This window comes from Mus pahari, chromosome 20 (genome assembly GCF_900095145.1).
Source record: "Mus pahari chromosome 20, PAHARI_EIJ_v1.1, whole genome shotgun sequence".
NCBI classification, from domain to species: Eukaryota; Metazoa; Chordata; class Mammalia; order Rodentia; family Muridae; genus Mus; species Mus pahari.
Genome location: NC_034609.1, coordinates 7,672,416 through 7,693,547, shown reverse-complemented (window position 1 = coordinate 7,693,547; position 21,132 = coordinate 7,672,416). Strand labels below are relative to the sequence as shown.

Sequence of the window (21,132 nt, the reverse complement as noted above, 5' to 3'; positions counted from 1 at the left end):
TCTGCGTTTGGTGGCTGATGATGGGATGGACCCCTGGGTGGGGCAGTTTCTGGATGGTCCATCCTTTCATCTTAGCTCCAAACTTTGTCTCTGTAATTCCTTCCATGGGTGTTTTGTTCCCAATTCTAAGAAGGGGCAAAGTGTCCACACTTTGGTCTTCATTCTTCTTGAGTTTGTATTTTGCAAATTGTATCTTTCATCTTACAGGATGTTTCTCTACATTACTCACTTCGGTGATCTCCAAGAGGAACTAAAGCTGAAAAATGGAAGATGTCCAAAGTACAGAAGCTAAGGCCCTAGCACAGTCCCTGTCGTATTGTGCTTTCTGTGGGTGCCTGTCAATAACAGGAAAAGCCATAAGTCTCACCTGGGGGAGTCTCTGCTCTAGCCATCTTTATGTCTGCGACGTGCTACATTCCCCTTGGACGCATAACTGGACAAAGTTGTAGGAACCAAACATGGATATCCAATTTGGTTTACCCGGGTGCTCTGCCTGTATTTTAACCTGCCAAACTTTTCTTTTGTCCTGAAAAATTTAGTACAACTCAGCTCAAACTACTAGCTTTCTACTGCGTGCAGGACACATCCCGAGGATAAAGGGTCAGTGGGGCACCTGCAATGGAGGAGAGAGAGTTACGAGGACATGAAACTACTTCCGGTGAGCAGGTGTGAGGCAGGGCTGCACATGAGGTGGTTCTTGGCCATCTGTGATGTCCTCACTACAGTCAGAGGTCGAGGAGCTGGCTCAGAACTCTGAAATAACACATCAGTAAGGCTGGGGGACTCTAAAGAATCGTGAGACCCTTGTGCCTTTCTGCCTTTCTGCTCCCTGTGAGGCAAGCAGTTTCCTGTGTGATGTGATCTTATACACCAGGGTAGGTCTGATCGGCAATGCGATAAATAAACCTTTTGTTTTATAAGGTAAATTATAGTGACTCAAGTTGACTCAAGCAATTTCCATTTAAATGTCTCTAATTAGCCCCAAAGATACATAGGACCTGACATACAGTGGGATTTGGATTCAGAAGGGGCAATTAAGGACTCAGAACAGTTAAGTAACCTTAGGACATGATACTTTTTATTTGATTTTATTTGTCTGTTGTGTGTGGAAAGAGGTATTGAGATGAGGGCTCCAGGTGCAGCCCCAGCCAGCCTCAAACTCAAACTGAGACTGGCTTTGCTCTGTAAGGGGCCCTCTTGCCTCTGCCTCTCGTGTCGTTCAGTTTTGGCTGTATACGAGGCAACATTTTCAAACTGGTTTCTCGGTTATGGGAAGGCGGGGTGGGGTGGAGGTGGAGAGGGGCGACACTGAGTCACTAGCTAGTTTCTGAGGACTCGGGAACAGGACCTAAAGCAAGGCTGGCTGACTACTTTTATGGAAGTGTGTAGGTTTCCTAAGAGTGGCATTGGGCCACATCACAGTGGCCAGTGCTGGGAGGAGGAGACTGGGGTCCAGCTATGGCTGCTTCATCAGCAAGCCTCCTGAAAGCACTGTCCCTGAAAACAGGCAAGCTTGGGGCAGTTCACAGCACACCTGCCTCGAAGCTCTGTTGAAGCAGAGCTTGTGTGTTCCACAGAAAACATCACCACTGGGCTCTCCCGAGGCCACTTCCCAACTGTGTCTTGGACTTTGTTTCTGACCACGCCAAGCAGCACCTTGGCACACACAACACCTCACAGACCACCTCCGCTGGGATTTGGTAGCTTGAGTGCTAGAAAGCTTGGTGCCACATCTAAATGGGTGGCTCTAACCTCTTCAGAGGACTTGGGCAAATCATTTAACTCCATGTTGGTCTGATTTTCTCAGCTGTAAAGTGACCACTGCAGCACACGGCTTCCTGAACAAGAATCATTATTCATGAAGCCCAGGTGAAGTAGACCACAGGGAAGGCCTATGCCCGCCCTCGGTCGCTGTCTAAGGGCAAAGCATCCATTTAGACTCCCTGCAGACCACACTGACCGTCAACTGGCCTGAACATATCAAGTGGAAATTATTTCTCTCCAAATTAGATAAAATATGTTAAAACTCATTAAAAATAAAATTTGTAGATCCGGCAGAGTTTGGGCTAGGTGAACAACACCACCCACAAATGCATTTTTATTTGATTTACTGATTCCAATTTTCTGAAGATCTCTGGTTGTTTGTACCTCCCACAGGTGGGAAAGTGTAGCGAGGTATATCAACAGGAAAGGTTGAAAACACGGCTGGCTGAGAAAAGGGGTTTCCCTTCTGTGCTAGCCAGAAATTATGTACATGATGGTCAGGAGACACGTTAGCTAAGAATCCAACTATATCAATAATAACTGCACGTTGACTACACCGATTTCTTCTTCAGTCCGAAGAAGCAACAATGCCCTGCCTCCTGCAACTCTTACATGCCTGTTTTCAAACATGTGGACTTCAGTTCAAGGCTAGAGAGTTGGAGGCAAGGTTCTGTCACTGTCTAATGAGCGTCTATGTCTATGGAGCATCGTTATATATAGACACCTTCCCATGGGAGAGCAGTGCACACTGGCAGCCATGGGCCTGAAATGCTTCATTCCCTACCAGGACTCAGCTTCTCCATCTTTGTTGGGTCGCTAACTAAAACCCCAATATCAGAAGGTTAATTACAGTGCCAGGTGTCAATTAGAGATACAGAAAACGGAACTGATTAACACAGAACGCCGGTGGGGGCGTTGCCCGCTCATCTCTTAGTCTGCCTTCACCCCAGCACCACCATCTTCCACTAAGAACTAGATAAAAACGAATAAATACTTAACATATAAAAGTACACAAACATTTATCACAGGGTCCATGGTGAAATATCTTATATAAGCAGTATAATATTGCGATATCCCATTAAATTAGAAATTTAAGACAGCTTTCTTTTTTCTTTTTGCACGAAAATTCAAAGCAATAGATATTCAAACAGAGAACACTGCAAACTGAGCCATGCTGTTGGCCACTCAAGTGTTCACCAAAACCTCAGCCTTCTCATACATTTGTCAGTGACCAGATTGTTTTTCAGTATTTATCTCATTTTTATTACCTGTATGTGTCACTGTGTGTGGGACAGTGCAAGTGTCTACAGGACAGAAGAAAGTGTCAGATCTCTTGGAGCTGGAGTTACAGGTGACTATGAGGCATCTGACATGTGTGCTGGGAACTGAACTCAGGTCCTCTGCAAAAGTGGTGTGTGATCTTAACCGCTGAGCCAGCTCTCCAGTTCCACATCACCACAGCTTCATTCCATTTGTATTCTGCCTCTTCTCAACTCTCATGCTACCTCTTTCTAACTCTGTCTCTCTGTCTCTGACTCTCTCTCTCCATCACATCTGTCCCCACAGTGCTGACTGCATTTATTTGAAAATTTCTGTACACCTTGCCTGGCACATTCCTAGTCCTTCCCACAGGGAGTTTCTTGACTGTCGGGTCTAATAGATTCTGCAGGGCTCACAGATTCGGCACTTCGATTGGAAGCCAGAAAGTCCTAAGCATGTGTTTGATAGAGAAATAAGCTAAGTATTTTTTAAAGTCTACGTAAGTTACTCTAATGCTGTCTAAGCTTGATTGATAGACGTCAAGACTCCTGTATCCACCCTCTGTTCATTTAGAGCAATGGAAGATGGGTAATCTGGTCTAGGGAAAAGCAAAAGAGACAGGGAAGTGAGGGGGAAAGAAGAGAGGGGTGGAGGAAAAGGAGAAGGGGAAGAAGGAAGAGGAGGAGGAAGAGGAGGAGGAGGAGGAGGAAGAAGAAAAAGAAGAGGAGGAGGAGGAGGAGGAGGAGAGAAGAGGAAGAAGAAGAAGAAGAAGAAGAAGAAGAAGAAGAAGAAGAAGAAGAAGAAGAAGAAGAAGAAGAAGAAGAAGAAGGAGAAGTAGCAAGCATCAATCAGGATTTTCTTAGAAGTCTTTTTACTCTGAGTTCTGCAGTAGCTGTCATAACACTGCACCATCATTATCTCCCACACAAAGCCCTGTTTGAACAGCTGCTCTAGTCAGCTATTTCTGGTGTTAAACAATCTTTGATCGCCTGAGATAACGAAACCAAATTATGGCCCTCAAAATAACCATCGTCTGCATCTTCTGCTTCAGCTCAGGAGTGTCTTACCCAGCAGCAGGAAACTCAGAAAATGGTGGGGAAGCGATGTGCCTAACCTTGGTGGAGGTGACTGGAGGGTCTGTGATCATGGTCACCTTCCACAGCTGGAGCACTAGCAGAACTAGTGCATGGTGGCTGCTCTGTGGTGGTGTGGAAGATGCCCCCATGGGGGAGGGGCAGGAATGTGTCAGGAGGGCGTGCATGTCATAGGAAGGTGCTAGTGACATCCATTCATCTATTTGCGGATGATCACAGGCAACTTCACACAAAGCTGGGAGGGATCTGAAGCTCACACAGTTCCCCTGCCTCTTCCGTCTTGTGACAGTGGAAAGAAGAGTGGGCTCAGCTTTGGCTTACCCCTGGCCATTTATTTCCTTCATGTCTCTGCGTTACTACTTCCAGACACAGAAAGAACAATAGCACCTACCCTAGAGGGAGGCTGAAGGTGCGATGAAGTATTGTTTAATAGGATATTAAATGCCATGGAAAAATATAAAGAGGCAGGGCGGTGGTGGCGCACGCCTTTAATCCTAGCACTCGGGAGGCAGAGGCAGGCAGATTTCTGAGTTTGAGGCCAGCCTGGTCTACAAAGTGAGTTCTAGGACAGCCAGGGCTATACAGAGAAACCCTGTCTCGAAAAACCAAAAAGAAAAAAAAAGTATTAAGAACTTGGAAATTACATGAGCCATTCCTGGTGTGGGTTCACATCTTCAAAGGAAGACAATGTAGTGCACACAGCAAGGTGCTTCTGTGTTCCTACAACCCTAGTTCTTTCTCCAGACCCTTATATCACTTTCATTGGCCCATGTGTGTGTGCATGCGCTAACACTGATGAGTTTTGTAATGTATGTGTGATATACTAAAAAAAGTAGATACCCCGGGGGCTGGGAATGCGGCTCAGTTAAAGTGTGCCTGACATACAGGGGCCCTGGATTCACTCCTCCATAACTGTATAAAACACAATGATAGCACACATCTGTAATCCCAGGCCTTGGGAGGTAGGGGCAAGAGGATAGGAAGTTCAAGGTCATCCTAAGTTATGTAGTGATTTCCAGATCAAATCACCACCAACAACAAGGAAGGTAGAGACTATTCACTTCCTTGCATAGTAATTTTAAAATCTTCTAATACATTTGATTAGTTTACTTTAATCATGCAATATTTCCCTACATAACTATGCCATGACATTCATTTTCCTATGGAAGAACATTTGAACTTATCACACACACACACACTTTTACAATAATAGTCATGCAATTATACTCTGAATAATAAACCTTAAGGCACCTTAGCACATTCTTTTGGAATGGGTTTGCTGGGTACCGGGGTAAGTGTATCCCTAAACCTTATTGGATATTACAGACTATTCTTAAAGGTGGCCACGCTGATTTTAGTCTATCAAAGAACCTGGTAGTATCTGTTTTCCCGTGATACCTCCAACAAGACTTATTTGTTTTCAGCCAATCTAATCGGTTAAAAAAAAAAAAAAAAAAAAAAAAGATATCTACATGCTGTGTGTTTCAATCTGCATGTCTCTGGTCATTCAGCCTGTTCCTTCAGTGTATAATCCACAGTTCGTTCCTCCTGTACCAACATTTGTTGAAGAGGGTCAGGTTGGACCTTCTGAGTCTATTCACCTTCAGAGACCTCGATTGGCACACACAGTCTATTTCTATGCACGTCAGCAAGGCTCATTTCTCACTGTAAAGCTAGAGCAGCAGTATGCCCAGGCTTCCACTTTGGATTGATGTATATGCACCCCCAAAGATCACTCCTATGTCTGTCTTATCTGGGGCCATGGGAGGTTTCTGAAGGTCTCCAAGCTGCACCTTATTCTAGTTTCTCCTCCCTGGATGTAAATGATCTCTCCCAGGACATCTTAGCACTTATGCAGGCAACATGATGCAGCACAGAAGTAATTAAGGAAAACCGCGGAGAGCCCACCCCTGATAAATCTCCAGGAGGTAAGGTTTACATTCCTTTCATGGAGGTTCCTGTGCCTGCTGATTTGTTTTCAATGTCTTCAAGGCATTGCCCAGTGTGTCAAGTGGTCTGAAATTTCCGTTCTTTGATTTTTCTCCTCCCTAGTTTATTTCTATACTTCCCACTATCTATAAGGTTTATCTAGGTTATGGGTATTGGCATTTAGTCTAGACTCCACCCCACAGTTTATATGTCTGACTCACATAAAAGGGGCTGCTCCACTCTTCTTGTTCCTTACCTGCTCTCTCTCTCTCTCTCTCTCTCTCTCTCTCTCTCTCTCTCTCTCTCCNGGCAATTTGGACATCAGCACCACGCTGTTTTACTGTAAGGTGTCTTGCTAGCATTTTGTCTAGGCTCCATCTGACAGTTACCTGGCAATAGCCAGAAGGGGCTGCTCCACTCTTCTTGTTCCTTACCTGCTCTCTCTCTCTCTCTCTCTCTCTCTCTCTCTCTCTCTCTCTCTCTCCCTCCTTCACCCCCCATCTTTCTCTGTCTTACTACCCTCTCCACTCCCCTCCCCATGCCCTGAATAAACTCTATTCTGTACCTTAGAAGGGGAAGGGATGCCTCAGCATGGGCCCGCAGAGCAGTTTTCCTAGGTCAACAGCCAGTGTGACCCCCACCCCCCAGGGTCCTGGTAACTAACGACTCCCTTTTCTGTCCTCTGGCAACCACCTTTCACTTTATACTACTACAGGAATTAGCACATCATTTGCCAGTTGAAAACTCCTTAAGTGTCACGTTCCTCCTGTGAATTCTTTGTGAATTCAGCCTGAAAGCCCCAAATCTATTGAGAACACTGAGCCGGCTGTTAGTGCAGCGTCCAGGACAAGAGAGCCTTCAAGCTTCCGAGGGACATTAGCAGGAGCCAAGGGTGGCTTCCGGACTTACTCATCTCATAGCAGTTCTCAGCAGAACAAACTTTAACGAGTCTGCCTTAGATAATTAAAAATGAAAGATCACCCAGTCAAAGGAGACTGGACACAGGAAGGCCAGAAGCTCCATTTCAAAGGGACGGCATTCAAACGTGTGTGAAGAAACCATTTTCTCTAATTTCAGCATCAGTTTTGAGATTCGTCTACGAAACTGGGTCAAAGGCAGAGAATTTCAAGAGAAGAGACAATTGAAAAGTGCAGTTGAGTTACAACGAAAGGGAGTACTCGTATGATGCTGGGTCGGGCCAGTTTCACGCCTGTGCTTAGCTGCGTTCAGGAGGACTGCCGTGACAGGCTTGTCCTCCATACACAGGCGGTTTGCAGAGCTTCCTGGTGATGGCTGGCATCATGGCGAGGGGTGCAGGGATCAGCTGCCAGGAGCACCGGGCTTGCCAGGTGAGCACCAACAGCCCCCGCCTAAGATGCACCTGGGTTCATGATGGTCCTGGAGGTCAAGATGGCCAAAACATGGTGCACTCTGGATAAGGGACAGAGGCAATGACCGTCCTCTGTGTGAAGAGGTGAGAGGTTCAGAGAGAGACTTGTCACGGGGATGGCTGAGGCAAGAAACGGGGGCACTGTGCATCCCTTTGTTACATAACCTATAATATATGAGTTATTTTCAAGTTTATCTGCTACTGGGCATAAAGGAAAGGAATTAAAAGGCTACGGGAAAGTGTGGAACCAGTCTCATGACTCAGGGTAGAACAGTCTGAGGACAAATGTATTGTCTTAAATATCGTATATTGTCCCACTCCTACTATTTTCTGAGAAAATAGCTCTCTATACAGTTCATCTTAGCTCCAACTGCTTCTCATGGCATCACCCTAGCTACAGATCTCATGGGATGGTCTTAAGGAAAAGTGTGGTCGTTATGTGCTGGAGATACACACACACTCACACACAGGGACCAATCTGCTGTTGATGGGGAGTCCTCCAAAGCGTAGTAGCATCTGGAATATACCACTAGATCTATTAGCCACTCCAGTACTTCCCAAAGTGGCTAAGAATCAGTTTGTGTGTATGCATGTGATTTTTAGTTCCTGTGGTAGTCCAAATAAAAATGGCTCCCATAGGCTTATGTTTGAATACGTGGTCCCCAGTCAGTTGAACTCTTTGGGAAGGATTAGGTGTGGCCTTGTTGTAGGACATGTGTTACTAGGGGTGGGTTTTGAGGTTTGAAAAGCCTGCCACACCATTCCCACCTGGCTCTCTGTCTTGTGGTTGTGTCTCAAGCTGTGACAGTCACTGTGCCAGCGCAATGCCTGTCTGCCACCACATGTCTCACCGTGATAATCACAGACTTGCTCTCTGAAACTGTAAGGTCCCCAAAACTTCTCCTCATAAGTTGTTTTGTTTGTGGTGTTTTGTCACAGCAGTGGAAAAGTAACTAGGACAGTTTCCGACCTGCTGTAGACTTTTACAAAATGCAGCAGTTAAAAATATATATACATGATATAAAAAGCAAGCAACCCTGTTTTATTGTTAAATTCAACAGATAAATAAATTGCTCTAAATTTCTAGATGCTCAGTCTCAAGCTTTTATTCATAACTGGGAGCAAAACAATAAGAGACAGTTCAAAGACATGTCTTTTAAATACTGTAACCCAGCCAAGTGTGGCGGTGCACACCTCCAAGTCAGCGCTCAGGAGACCAATGCAAGAGGATCCACAGTTTGAGGTAAGCCAGGGCCACACAGTGAGATGCTATCTCAAAAGTAATAATAACAAACTAAACACGTACCACTAAACAAAGAAAGAGAGAGCTCCAGAGCAGTGGTTTCCAACCTTTCTAATGCTGCAACCCTTTAATACAGTTCCCCAGGCTGTGACGACTCCAGCCATGAAATTATTTCATTGCTACTTCATGCCTATAATTGTGCTACTGTTACGAATTATACTGTGACTATTAGATGTGCAACTCCCTTGAAAGGGTCATTTAACCACCCTCCCCCACGAGTGACTGGGACACACAGGCTGAGAACCACCGCGGGAGCGCAATCATTTTCTCCAGAGTCTGCCTATTAGGCTCGTATGTCCAGTTTTTAGAAGTCGCCTTCAGTCCTATAACTCAGTTTCCAGTTTGAGAAAGTATACTGTTCTCAAAATGCAAATGAAAAGAAAAGCCTACATCACTTCTCAGTTGAGGGCAAGAATACATGAATGGAGGAGAAAGGAGGGTCCCCCCTCCCCCCGAGTGTTGATCCCATGGGTTACAGTTTTCAAAGTGTGGAGAGAACCTGATCCAGTGTATCAGGTGATCCCCAGAGACCCTTACCTCATCTTGCAAAGAAGGAAACCGGCTTAAAGAGGCAAGAGCCAGGGCGGGTGGAGCACCCTCATGGTTGTGTTTTTTTGTTTTTTGTTTTTTGGGTTTTTTTTTTTTTTTTTTTTTTTTTGGAAGAACGCAGCAAGTGAGCAGCCAGCAGCAGAGAAAGCAGCTGAAGATTTTCTGTTTCCTACCTCAGAAGAGAAAGCACAGGCTGGATTCTGACTAAACAAACAGAGCAGGAGGCTGCCATCTGAGAGAGCTTTATCTGCAGAGCCTTTGGGAGAAAGCCAATTAGCATGTACTGCTCCAGGTTCCCAGGAACCTTGAAGGCCAAATCTTCCAAGAGCTGCTCCAGCCTGCCCAGAAGAGCATCCTTTTAAAGTCACACAGGCTGCATTCAATTGCATAAAGGGAAAGAATCTGGAGGGACTTTTTGCTTTCCCTTTGGAGCAGTGGCTTAAAGGAATCACTAAAATACGTATGGTTCAGTGCAAAACCTTGCTTTTCATCCCATTCAGGACCAGTGAGACCAGACCAGCCCTCATCCTGAACACAGCTTAGGGCAGCCGTGAAACCAACCCAACATAAATCATAAGCTTACTTAAAATATCACGAGATGACTTTTCTCCCTTTCTCTTTTGTTGTAACTCGACTGTGCTGTTGGTGAACTTCAGAGATGACAATGTTGTCACATTGCCAAATGGTTGGACATGCTTGACTGCTATGTCACTGGCAGGGCCCAGCATACAAACAAAAGGGAGGGTTCTGCTGCTAGAGGGATGGATGGCTCAGTCAGCGCAGTACTTGGTGCAAGCATAAGGACCAGAGCTCAGAGAGAGCTCAGACCTGAAGCCCCCATGTGAAAAGTCAGCAAGCGTCAGCAGTGCCAGAGCAGGAGGCAGAGACAGAAAGATCTGGAGGGCCTGAGGACCAGCCAGTCCAGCCGAACTGGCTATTTTCAGACTCAGTAAGAGACCTTGTCTCAAAATCCAAGGGTCGTGGAGGAATACACCAGACATCAACTCCTGGCAACACACACACACACACACACACACACACACACACACACACACACACACTGCAGAGGAGGCAGGTGTGGCGACAGGGATGTGGATCTCTGTTAGAAACATTTTCCACAGGACACTGAAGCAATGAGCAGATGCCTCTGCCCAGATGGTTCCTTAGGAATAGCCTTGACCCCAACTCTTTATCTCATCACCCCACAAACGAGCTTGCTGTTCTCTGCCTTTCAACCAGGATCAATTCTGCTCCAGCACAGACCAATGGGATGCCAGGACTGAAGTCAGATAAAAGGCACCGTGGGTACAAGCTGGCAGCTGGCAGGGCGGGGACAGCTGCGGATTGGGTAGACTATAGCTGCTTCTACCTCCCCAGCAGGAAGGTTGCTGATTCTAATCTTGTTTACAGGTAGGTTTGAAAACCTGAAACTGATCCTCGAGCCAGCCAAGGTCAGCTTGGAAGCAGTGGGAGAGGAGCTTCCGGAGCTGAGGGTCGAGCGCCAGTTTAGAGGTGAGAACAACTCTTATGGATGAGCTCCCCAGGCCCCGACTCTCACAGGGTGTCAAACTTTCTCCTAACACCATAGAGCTTCCGTCTCAGAAAACCAGACAGCATCTATCAGCTAGAGAACACAGCCTCCATAAGGAAGTACTGTTGGTGTCGTCGTCGTCGTCGTCATCATCATCATCATCATCATCATGTATCATCATCATCATGTATCATCATCATCATCATGTTTCTTCATCATCATCATGTTTCTTCATCATCATCATCATCATCATGTTTCTTCATCATCATCATGTTTCTTCATCATCATCATCATCATCATCATCATCATCATCATCATCATCATCATCAGGTTTCTCTGTGTAGCCCTGGCTGCCCTGTAACTAGCTCTGTAGACCAGGCTAGCCCAAGTGCTCAGACTAACGGTGTGCACCACCATGTCCAGCATAATGAAATGTTATGAGGCAGAGTAGTGCTGAATTGAAAGTTAACTTCTATGGTACCTTGAAATGTCTAAATCAGGAGTTCTCAGCCTGCATGTATGGCTGGGAGTCAAACGACCCTTTCACAGGGGTTGCCTAAGATCATCAGAAAACACAGATATTTACATTATGATTCATGACAGTAGCAAAATTACCTATATGAAGTGGCAATATTTTGTTAGTTAGGGGTTACCACAATGTGAAGAACTGTATTAAAGGCTCGCAGCATTAGGAAGACTGAGAATCACTGGAAATAAATCACAGTATATTTATATACCGTATCTATATAACAATACTAAGACATTAAAAATCACTTCTCCAAAACAACTGTTTAATGGCATTGTGAGATGCACTTACTATGCTATATGGGGGGAAAAAAAGCAAAGCAAAACCCAAAACTAATATTTGTTCTGTATGACCTAATTTTTCACAAAACATCTCCCTTATGTTAAAAAGCATAAAATACATTTCAGATAAAGATTATAAAAACAAATGGACTGAGAATTTTAAAAGTTTTCTCAAATCTGGTTTTTTGAGGTTTGGTCTGTTGTTATGTATTGTAATGTTAAATTCTATATCCCAAGGTTTAGTTGCCTCAAATCTAGCTGTGAATCCTCACATATGCCAGCCTTTGTTATGTAGACCTTGCTCCTTAATGTAAAACTATTGGCTGAATACAGAAGCCTCCAGCCTATAGCTAGGCAGAAGGCAGTTAGACAGGGCTTCAAGTTGCTGGGCTTGGAGTCTGAGGCAGAGGCCACAGGAGAAAAAAGGAACTCTGAGAAGAAGAAAGGGGACGATACCTTCTGCCAGGAAACATGACAGGAGACGGGCATTATGATGGGCCTGGAAGGTATAGCTAGCCCCGTGGATGGATGGATGGGGCTAGGTGTTCAGGTTTGCTTAGCTGAGCTAATTGAGAGTCTGCCCAGCTATGACCTAACCACGTTTTCAAATATTAAGAGGTTTCTGGGTGGTTATTGGGAACTAGCTTGTTAAGGAATAATTGCCGCTGCAATTTTCAGGATTAATTAATATCTACAAAATATTAATAATCATTAATTTACATTGGATTTTTAAAGATTTTTCAGGGGGCAGAGACATGGCAAAGGACCAAAATTCTGTCCCCAGCACACATACTGGGAGCTTAGGACTCCCTGTCCCTCAAACTCTAAGGGGTTCAATTCCTTCTTCTGCTTTCCACAGGGTGTGTGTGCACACAGGGACTGGGACACACACAGACACACACACAGACACACACACACACACAGACACACACACGGACAAACATTAAATAAATAAATAAACAAATCTCAAATGTTCACTTAGTACTCTATAGTGAGAAAATGAATGATTAGCATTTTTTTCTAACCAGATAGGTTACACTGTCACTCAGGGAGACCATCAGGTCCACACAGGGCTGCTACATTTACGATAATTGCAGCTCAGGAAACGTCTAGGAGGATGGACACCAAATTGTGACGGATGGCTGCCTTCACTGTTGTGGCAGAAACAAGTCTTCTAGTCCTTCGTGTGTGTGTGTGTGTGTGTGTGTGTGTGTGCGTGCACGTGTGCGTGTTTGTGAATATGTGTGTGTGTGTATGAATGTGATTGCCCGTGCATTCGAATGTGGAGTCTAGAAGATTAGAAGATAGCTGCTGGTGTGGCGTCTGTCTTCCCCTCTCCATCACTGTATCACTGTCCATCTCATTTCTTGAGACAGAATTCTTTTTTTTTTTCCTTTTTTATAAAGAACTTTGTATTGGTTCTTTGTGAACTTCACATCATGCATGCCAATCCCACTCATTTCTCCCTCCCCTCCTACCCACCCTTCACCTTTGTAAACCCCCCCCCCCAAAAAAAAAACCCAACCCTGCCTCATTGTGGAATCTCTAATGTGTAACAGTGTGTCCCACAGTACACCCTTTTGTCCATATTTCTTTGCTTGCAAATGTTCAATGCAATGGTCTGGTATGAGGATTCTGGCTTCTGCTACACTATCTGGAACCTCACTGGGACTTGGGGACAGAATTCGATACCGTGTTTGGAACCCATAATCCCTGCTGGCTGGGATGCTAAGCACAGGGACCCTCCTGTCTCTGGCTTCCGCCCTGAGGTTACAAACATGTACTTAGTTGCCCAGCTTCCTATGTACTGCTGGGGACCTGAACTCAGGTCCCGACTTTACCAACTCCTCAACCCCAAGCCACACTCTTTCCTGACATTGTAGTGATGTGTTTTTATTCGCCGGCATGTGCGAATTTGTCTGGCCTGCATGTGTAAGGTAGGTGTGCATGCACATATGTATACACACATTTGTGGAAGCCAGAGGACAACTTCAGGGGTCATCCTCAAAGACGGGACCATTTCCTTTGGGACAGGGTTTCTCCATGGCCTAGGTTGTCTGTCCAAGGAGGCCCAGGGATTCTCTTGGCCTCCCTTGCTGGGTACACACACATGCTACCACACCTGCCGCTTTCTGTTAGCACTGAAGATTACCTTGGTCCTCGGGGTTTATTTGTGCGGTAAGCACTTTACCCATTAAGCTATCTCTCATGCTATATTTGAAAGATCAATTGTTAACAAGCCACATCTGTGATAACTATTTTTATGGTTATGAAATGTGTACATTATAACAGAGTAGTACAGAAATAGACTACCAAAACACCATAACAAAGAACCCGCTGTAAGGGTTTATCCACAATGTCACTGAAATTGGCTCCTACTACTTTCTATGAGTACCCTCAGGACTGGCAACCCCTAGAATAATGTCTGTGAAGAGACCTGGGGAGGCAATGTGTCATATTATGTAGAATAGGCTGCCTTGGACCAGAACACAATCAGAACAGACCAAGGACTGGTTGGTAGCTTCGAGTAAAGAGAGACAGCACCCATCACGCTACCCTCTCAGGGATGTGAGCTGAGACATCACAAGAAAAAAGCCTCATGGCGATAGGAAGTAGACTGGAAAGGACCACTTGAAAACAGAATACAGCAAGCCAGGTAACAGACGCAGATGCTCAAGACAGAAACGGGCACTGAGGAAGCCAACCATGAAGGGGATCGTGTGGCTTCCTGGAGAACCGAAGAGCTAGAGTAGAAAACCACTTCTGCCTATCTGTCTCCCGTGGTCGCTTTGGTGTTCCAGGTCTGGCTCCCAGTCCTGGTATCCTAGCAACCGAACCCAAGTAATTGGATTCAAAATAACTTGAATGAGTCCCTGTTTAGTGTTACTCAGAACCCAAATAAAGCCCAAGCAGCCCTGTGGTCCCACGGGCCTTTTTTTTGGAGTGCATGCCCCCTTTTCACACTACCATGAGCCAAGTTCCTCAAGGTGCCCAGCATTAGCCACAATTAACAATACGCTTTCCAGCTTTGCATCCAAATCTCCTAATAGAGATGAAAAGGAAGCCTAAATTACATCAGCCGTGTTATTTACACGGGGAGACAGAGTAGCAGTTGGCCTTGATGAAGGGGAGTCTTGCTTGACCTCAGCACACTGCACCCGTGATCTCTCCTAGGGAGAAGTCTGGCCCTGGGTAGCCTCAAGTGAAGGGATGCTTCACCGAGAGATGGCTGAGTGAGAGCACTCTCCATCCACCAAAGACCTACATAGAGTTTCAGCATAGAAAATGGGAGCTGGAAGAGGACCATGGCACCAACCAATGTGGTAAACAGAGCATCCACTCTTGTCTTCTCAAGGGCGTCTAGGGTACCATCAGTTTTTTTCAGTCTCTGAAAATGACCTGCACATGTAGTTGGATTCCTTATGGAATACACTGGACCCAAGTGAGATTTCCTAAGAAGTTGTCTTGTCCAGGCTTACATAGAAACGGCGTGTAAGTTATTCTGAAATACGCCCACGGTTTCCAGAACCTGGAGTGCAAAAGCGGTGTGCCGGAGTGGAGACGCACTTCTTTTCAATGTCACTTCAAAATCACTTCTGAGAAAGTGTCATCGGACCCTGCTGCTTGCTGCAAACCTGTCCCACTGGCATAAAGCAAGCTGGCAGCAACGGTTGTGACAGCTGCAATTGTCTCTCCTTCCTTATATCTTCCAGCAAGGAAATGGTGAGCAAAGATGAAAGGGGGACATTAGTGTTTGTATTGTTGTTTTACTTATGTATGAGGAATTTTAAAGTTATGAAGACCTTGTTAGGTTGTTTTCAAACCTCAAACTACACATTCAACACTAATATTATTAATCTTATGGAGGAAAGTGCACACAAAAATACACACATAGAGAGAGAGAGAGAGTCTAGAACTCCCTAAGGACACCAAAGCTACTCGGGCTCCTGGCACAATATTATGCTATCTCCTGTGAAGCTCCTCTCGCATGGTGCTTTAAGACCTCTGCTCTTCTGACACCTAATGAATGAGGTGCAATGCCATGTAAGTCGCTGCTCTATAGCAATTTCTAGGCCATGATTCTAAGGGGAAGCGTGTGACATGTTTAGTACGGAAATTATCTTTTCTTCAACATTTTCCATGTGATATCCTATGGTTGGTTGGAGCCCAAGGATGGGGAGGGTCAGCTGAACTGCTTTATTCATTTAAAGGATTTCCACACAGACCAGATCTAGAGGAGGGCGGACTTCCAACACTTGCTCTCAGTCCACTTTGGGATTTAATGAGATACAGTGACACTGTGGAAGATAGAATCACACGAAGATAAATATTGTGAGACATTTTAAAAAAGACAACTGTATGCAAGAATGCCTTCCACACCAGTGTTTCTCAACCAATGTCCTCACTGAATACACAGAGGGGTTTCTGCTCTTCCTTGGGTGGCTTTGGCACCCTGGATACAGGTTAGGGTGCTCCGGAGGGTCAGCGAAGGTTCCCTGATGCAGACGATGCAGGCAGACGATGCAGTCTGCCATTGGTATTGATAGAGGAGAGGGAACGGGAGACCTCAGCTTCCTTCTCTGTTGTCTTGCTTTGCGTTTTTGAGAGATCTTCTCATGCAGCCCAAGCTGACCTTGGACTCTCCAGGCTCCAGCCTCTGCCTTCTCAGGACCAGGGTTACAAGTGTGTACCAGGACCCATTGCTTTGTTTATGTTTCTAGTTCAGGGTGCTTCTTCAAACTGTGTGAGCCTGCTTGTGCGACAGCGGCTACACAAATGACTAAGGGACTCACTGAGCTACCATCCCTGTCCTTTTACATGACATGGCTCTAAGTTGCCCTGGTGACAATATTTCACTTAAGTCTAGCACAGTGGTTCTCAACTTTCCTAATGCTGTCACCCTTTAACACAGTTCCTCATGTTATGATGACCCCTAACTATAAAATTATTTCATGGCTAGTTCATAACTAACTTTGCTAGTGTTATGAATCGTAATGTAGATATCTGTGTTTTCTCACGGTGTTAGGTAATCCCTGAAAGGGTTATGAATGCTAGTCTGGCAGATTAAAGTATGTAGTGGTCATGATAATCGTTCACCTCATCTGAGCATAGCCAAGGGCAACGGTAGGCACCGGACCCCAGCATTTGCTCATTCTCAAACGAGCCCTCGGCTTGGTGGGGGACAAAAAACCTCTGGAATGAGAGGAGAGATTGGGAAGTTGGGTTCTTCCCAGTCATGGTGGCCTGAAGAAGATAAAACTGGGTGCAGCAAAATATGGCTATGCCTGGCCAGACAGGAAAGCCATTGTGCTCTGTGCCCACCCCTTCATTCGCTAAGTCTGTTCGCCGCAGCTGCTTGGTGCTGCTGAGGAACACTGGCAAGGACCCCTCAACCTCTGTGGCAGGCAACTTCCGGTGTGCTGAAATCCTTTCCCTTCCTAGGTGCAAAACAGGTGTCAGGGCTCTGTTGTGGCCTCACCAATGCACATGAAAGCCATTTAGCCACTACTGCTTTAGATGCTATTTCTATACCTTTAGCTTCAGTACATCTATGACAAATCCTAGGGAATGGGTAGTATATAATTTCTCAGTGTCAGCCTGCATATATGTTTTGCTTGTGTATGTTTACAAATGATTTGCCTTTTCATTAGCGTGAGCATAGAAAAGACATCTTAGCCGGGCGTGGTGGTGCATGCCTTTAATCCCAGCACTTGGGAGGCAGAGGCAGGTGGATTTCTGAGTTCGAGGCCAGCCTGGTCTACAAAGTGAGTTCCAGGACAGCCAGAGCTATACAGAGAAACCCTGTCTCGAAAAACCAAAAAAAGAAAAAAAAAAGAAAAAAAAAAAAAAGAAAAGACATCTTCCTGGTTTTTGCCTTTCACATTGCAAGTTCCTGAAATGTTTGCGTGAGGGCAGATGTCTGGTCCTCTGCTCATCCCTTTGAACGAACCCTGAGGACACTGGGTCAGAGTCCCACGTGTGGTTTACACCAGGGTCCCCATCCTCCTTGGCAACTTTTAGGTACTTCATAATTTAAGCACCTACAACCATGATTGAACACTTTCTCAATGAGCAAGACACACACACACACACACACACACACACACACACACACACACACACACACACAAAACCACCTAAAATAATTTCCAAGAAGATAACTAGGGAAATTCCCAAGATAACTAACCTGTTTATCTTAAATTTGGGAGAGTACCCAGCAACCCAAAGATGTTTTAGATGGTTGTACTGGTCTACCTCCTTGTGAAAACTCATGCACACTTTGGCTGTGAAGAGCCCCCCAGAGGGCAAAGCAACGGGGGGTTGGGAGGGGGGTGTATGCCTCATGGTTCTGTTCACAAGCTGTGGAGCTCCCAAAAGCCACTTAGCCCGACACAGCTTTCTGTTGCTAAATTGGGGAAATTCATCTTCCCTACCAATCTCCCAAGGTTCTACACAGACGGGTTTCATAAACTATAGATCAGTGGTTCTCAGCCTTCCTAACTCTGATTTGATACAGTTAATGTTATGGTGTACCCCCCCCACCATAAAATTATTTTCTACGTACATTTATTTAATACTTCATAACTGCAATCTTACTACTGTTACGAGGTAATGTAACTACCATTGTTTTTCCAATGGTCTTAGGTGACTGCTGTATAAGGGTCATTTGATTCCAAAGGAGTGTAGACCCACAGATTGAGAACCACTGCTGTAGATGCTCTTGTTTGGGTAGTGAAATTAGGATGGATATTAAAAATAGCATTTAATTTTAAAGAAGAAGAAAGGAAAGCTCTAGTTACTTTTCTATTCCTGTGATAAACACCATGACCAAGAGCAACTTTATACTTCACTTACAGGTTAGATTACTATCAAGGGAAGTCAACACAGGAACCTGGAAGCAGTAACTGAAGCAGGGATCACAGAAGAGCTCCTTGCTGGCTTGCTTCCAATTCCCCCACCTCCCACCTCCCACCTCCCATCTCCCTACCACCAATCAGCTACCTATCTATCATATAAAACACGGCCCACTTATATAGGGACGGTACCGCCCACAGTGGACCGGGGCCTCCTACCTTAGTGAGCAATCAAGAAAATGCTCCATGAACATGCCCACAGGCGACTCTGACGAAGGCAGTTCCTCAGCTGAGGTTCCTCTTGACAGGTATGTGAAGCTGGCAGCTGAAGCTAACTATGACAGGGACTGGGTGTGTGATGAGGAAAGTATCTTGTAAGACTGTGTTCTGAGTGTAAGAAGGTGGTCACCATGATTAATGCCAGTGGAAAAGGATGGAGGAAGAGGAGTTCCTGTCCAGGAGGCATGGGATCCCATCGCCAACACACAATAGCACGTGTGTGGAGAGGACACATTGCTGGGTATGGAAAACTCTACCTCTGTTGCCTCTGGTGATATTATAAAGAGGGAAGAGGGAAGAAACATACACGCAGAAGCTGCTATGATGGCCGTCCACTCAGTCAACACAAGAGGCAGAGACCTGAACTAGCTGACCTGGTCTGTCTCGCCATGTGACCAGCTCAGTCCTATTATGATATAGTAAAAAGCCTTCACCAAATGGGAGAGTCATGTTCTTTCATCCCTGCCCAGCCTCCAGAACCATGGCCAAATAAATCTCTCAGTTAGTTTCACATTACTGCCTTGAAATGTGTGAGATGTTAACTCGCAAGTGAGAAGGTTTATCATGGCTCGCAGAGTGCAGTCCAAAGCTGGGCAGACCCACTGCTTCAGGTCTCTGTTGGGGGTGCCAGGTGGCAGTGGTAGGAGACACATGAGAGCAAAAATGGATCATCTCGTTGTCAGAGAAAATATTCCCAGAATCCCTTTTAAGAGCTGACCCAAAACCTCCAACTCAGCTTGGAGATTCCACCATCTCCCAAGAGTGCTACCCCGGGAACAAACCTTTACTAAGTGGGCTTTCAGGGACACTTATCCAAACACTGAACCTGTACTTCTTATAAATCATCTGTTGTCAAGCAACAAAAAAATACACAAGCTAGCTGGGTGTTTTGGTCAAACTGTCTTGAACCCTGGTTAACTACCGAGGCTATAATATAGGAATGCTATAGCTAGAGCTATAATAGATGCTCTCTCCCTTTCTGCCTCTTTCTAAGCCCCACAGTACAGGTACCTACAATTCTGAAGTGTGGCTACAGACTCAATTTTGTGAGGGATTCTCTGAGGAGTGCTTATGTTTCCAATGGTCATCTTATGTTTCCAAGATCATCTTGCTCAATGATATCTAGAACTATTGTCCTATGCATGAATGCCTATTCTGGTAACTGTCCAACATTCCATTTCTCCAGACTCCGAGTCCTTCTAGTTGGTAGTACGTGCCTGACTCCACCTAGACCTTTGCCAACCTGCTATGAGACTCGCAATGTTTCCATTCTAGCTTTATTACAGGTGTGGTCTCCCATCACCGGGCCAGAACTTATCACCTTCCATATTCCAGAGTTTCTACAAGGCCGGGGTCTGTTTGTCTATCTTTGGAAATAATAAGTGATGTTCAAGGTTTAGTGACAGAATCCTCTAGGGAGTGACATACAGAAGCTATGAAGGAGCATTCTGTGATGTTCTGATGACCACAGGCACTTCCCCAATAGACGTGTATTCTCCAAAAATGGAGGGGAACACCTAAAGGCTAAGAAACCCTGAAGTCACGAGGCACTAGAAACCACATCTGAGTTTGAATTCCCTTCTCCTCGATCTTTGCACTTGATCTTGTGGACCACAGAGATGCTTGTTCACCTGAGCTGGTGTTAGAGGTCTGCATATGCTGCGTTTAACTCATCTATTGTTCAATCTTCTGCTTGTTAGCAAGCACTAGGTGAGTCGCCATGCTGCCAGACGGGTCTGGTTACTGTGGGAGGAGTGTTCCAACCTTTATTAAAGTGGGTTTTGAAAAGTCTAAGCCAATAGATTCCATCCTGGGCTTTCTCCTCATCCCTCGGTAGTTACCAGAGGGCCATTTCCTGCTCTCTGGTGGCAGTCTGCTTTTCCATCACCATTCCATCTGAAACTGCCTCTCTTGTCCCCTCATGAACGTGCCTGATTGTTCTCTCCTCTGCAGAGCGGGCTTTTCTGCCCATAGGCCTCCAAGCTCAGTGAGTGGGGTCTCGTTACTCACCGGCATTTATAATCTCTCACTCCCCCTTACTTTTCTGACTTATCTCCCCCGTCTTTGAAGACTTTCAACGTCCTTGTGAGGAGTGGAACTTAACCTTTTCTCAGGTGTTCAATTACACCAATTTTGTAAATCATCACAGGCCTTCCCAATGACAAGGGCCTCACTGTGTGTGCAGGGTCTGATAGGAACAGGTTCCTAGTAATTACCCCAGCGTGCTGGGCACTCTTGCATGAAGAAAAGAAACGTCCCTTTCCCACAGCTTATCACGACTCTGGCCTCACCTCTTACTGCCACTGTCCCTGAGAGTTTAAAGGAGACAACATTCCCAACAGAGCTGACATTTTATCTTATTATTTCCCAAT

General features: G+C 45.5%; 1 protein-coding gene across 1 annotated transcript in view; it reads right to left on the bottom strand.

Annotated features, from left to right (window-relative positions):
- Tbc1d9 (TBC1 domain family member 9) overlaps positions 1-21,132 on the bottom strand; it is a 104,406-nt gene that overhangs the window by 59,749 nt on the left and 23,525 nt on the right. The window lies entirely within an intron of this gene.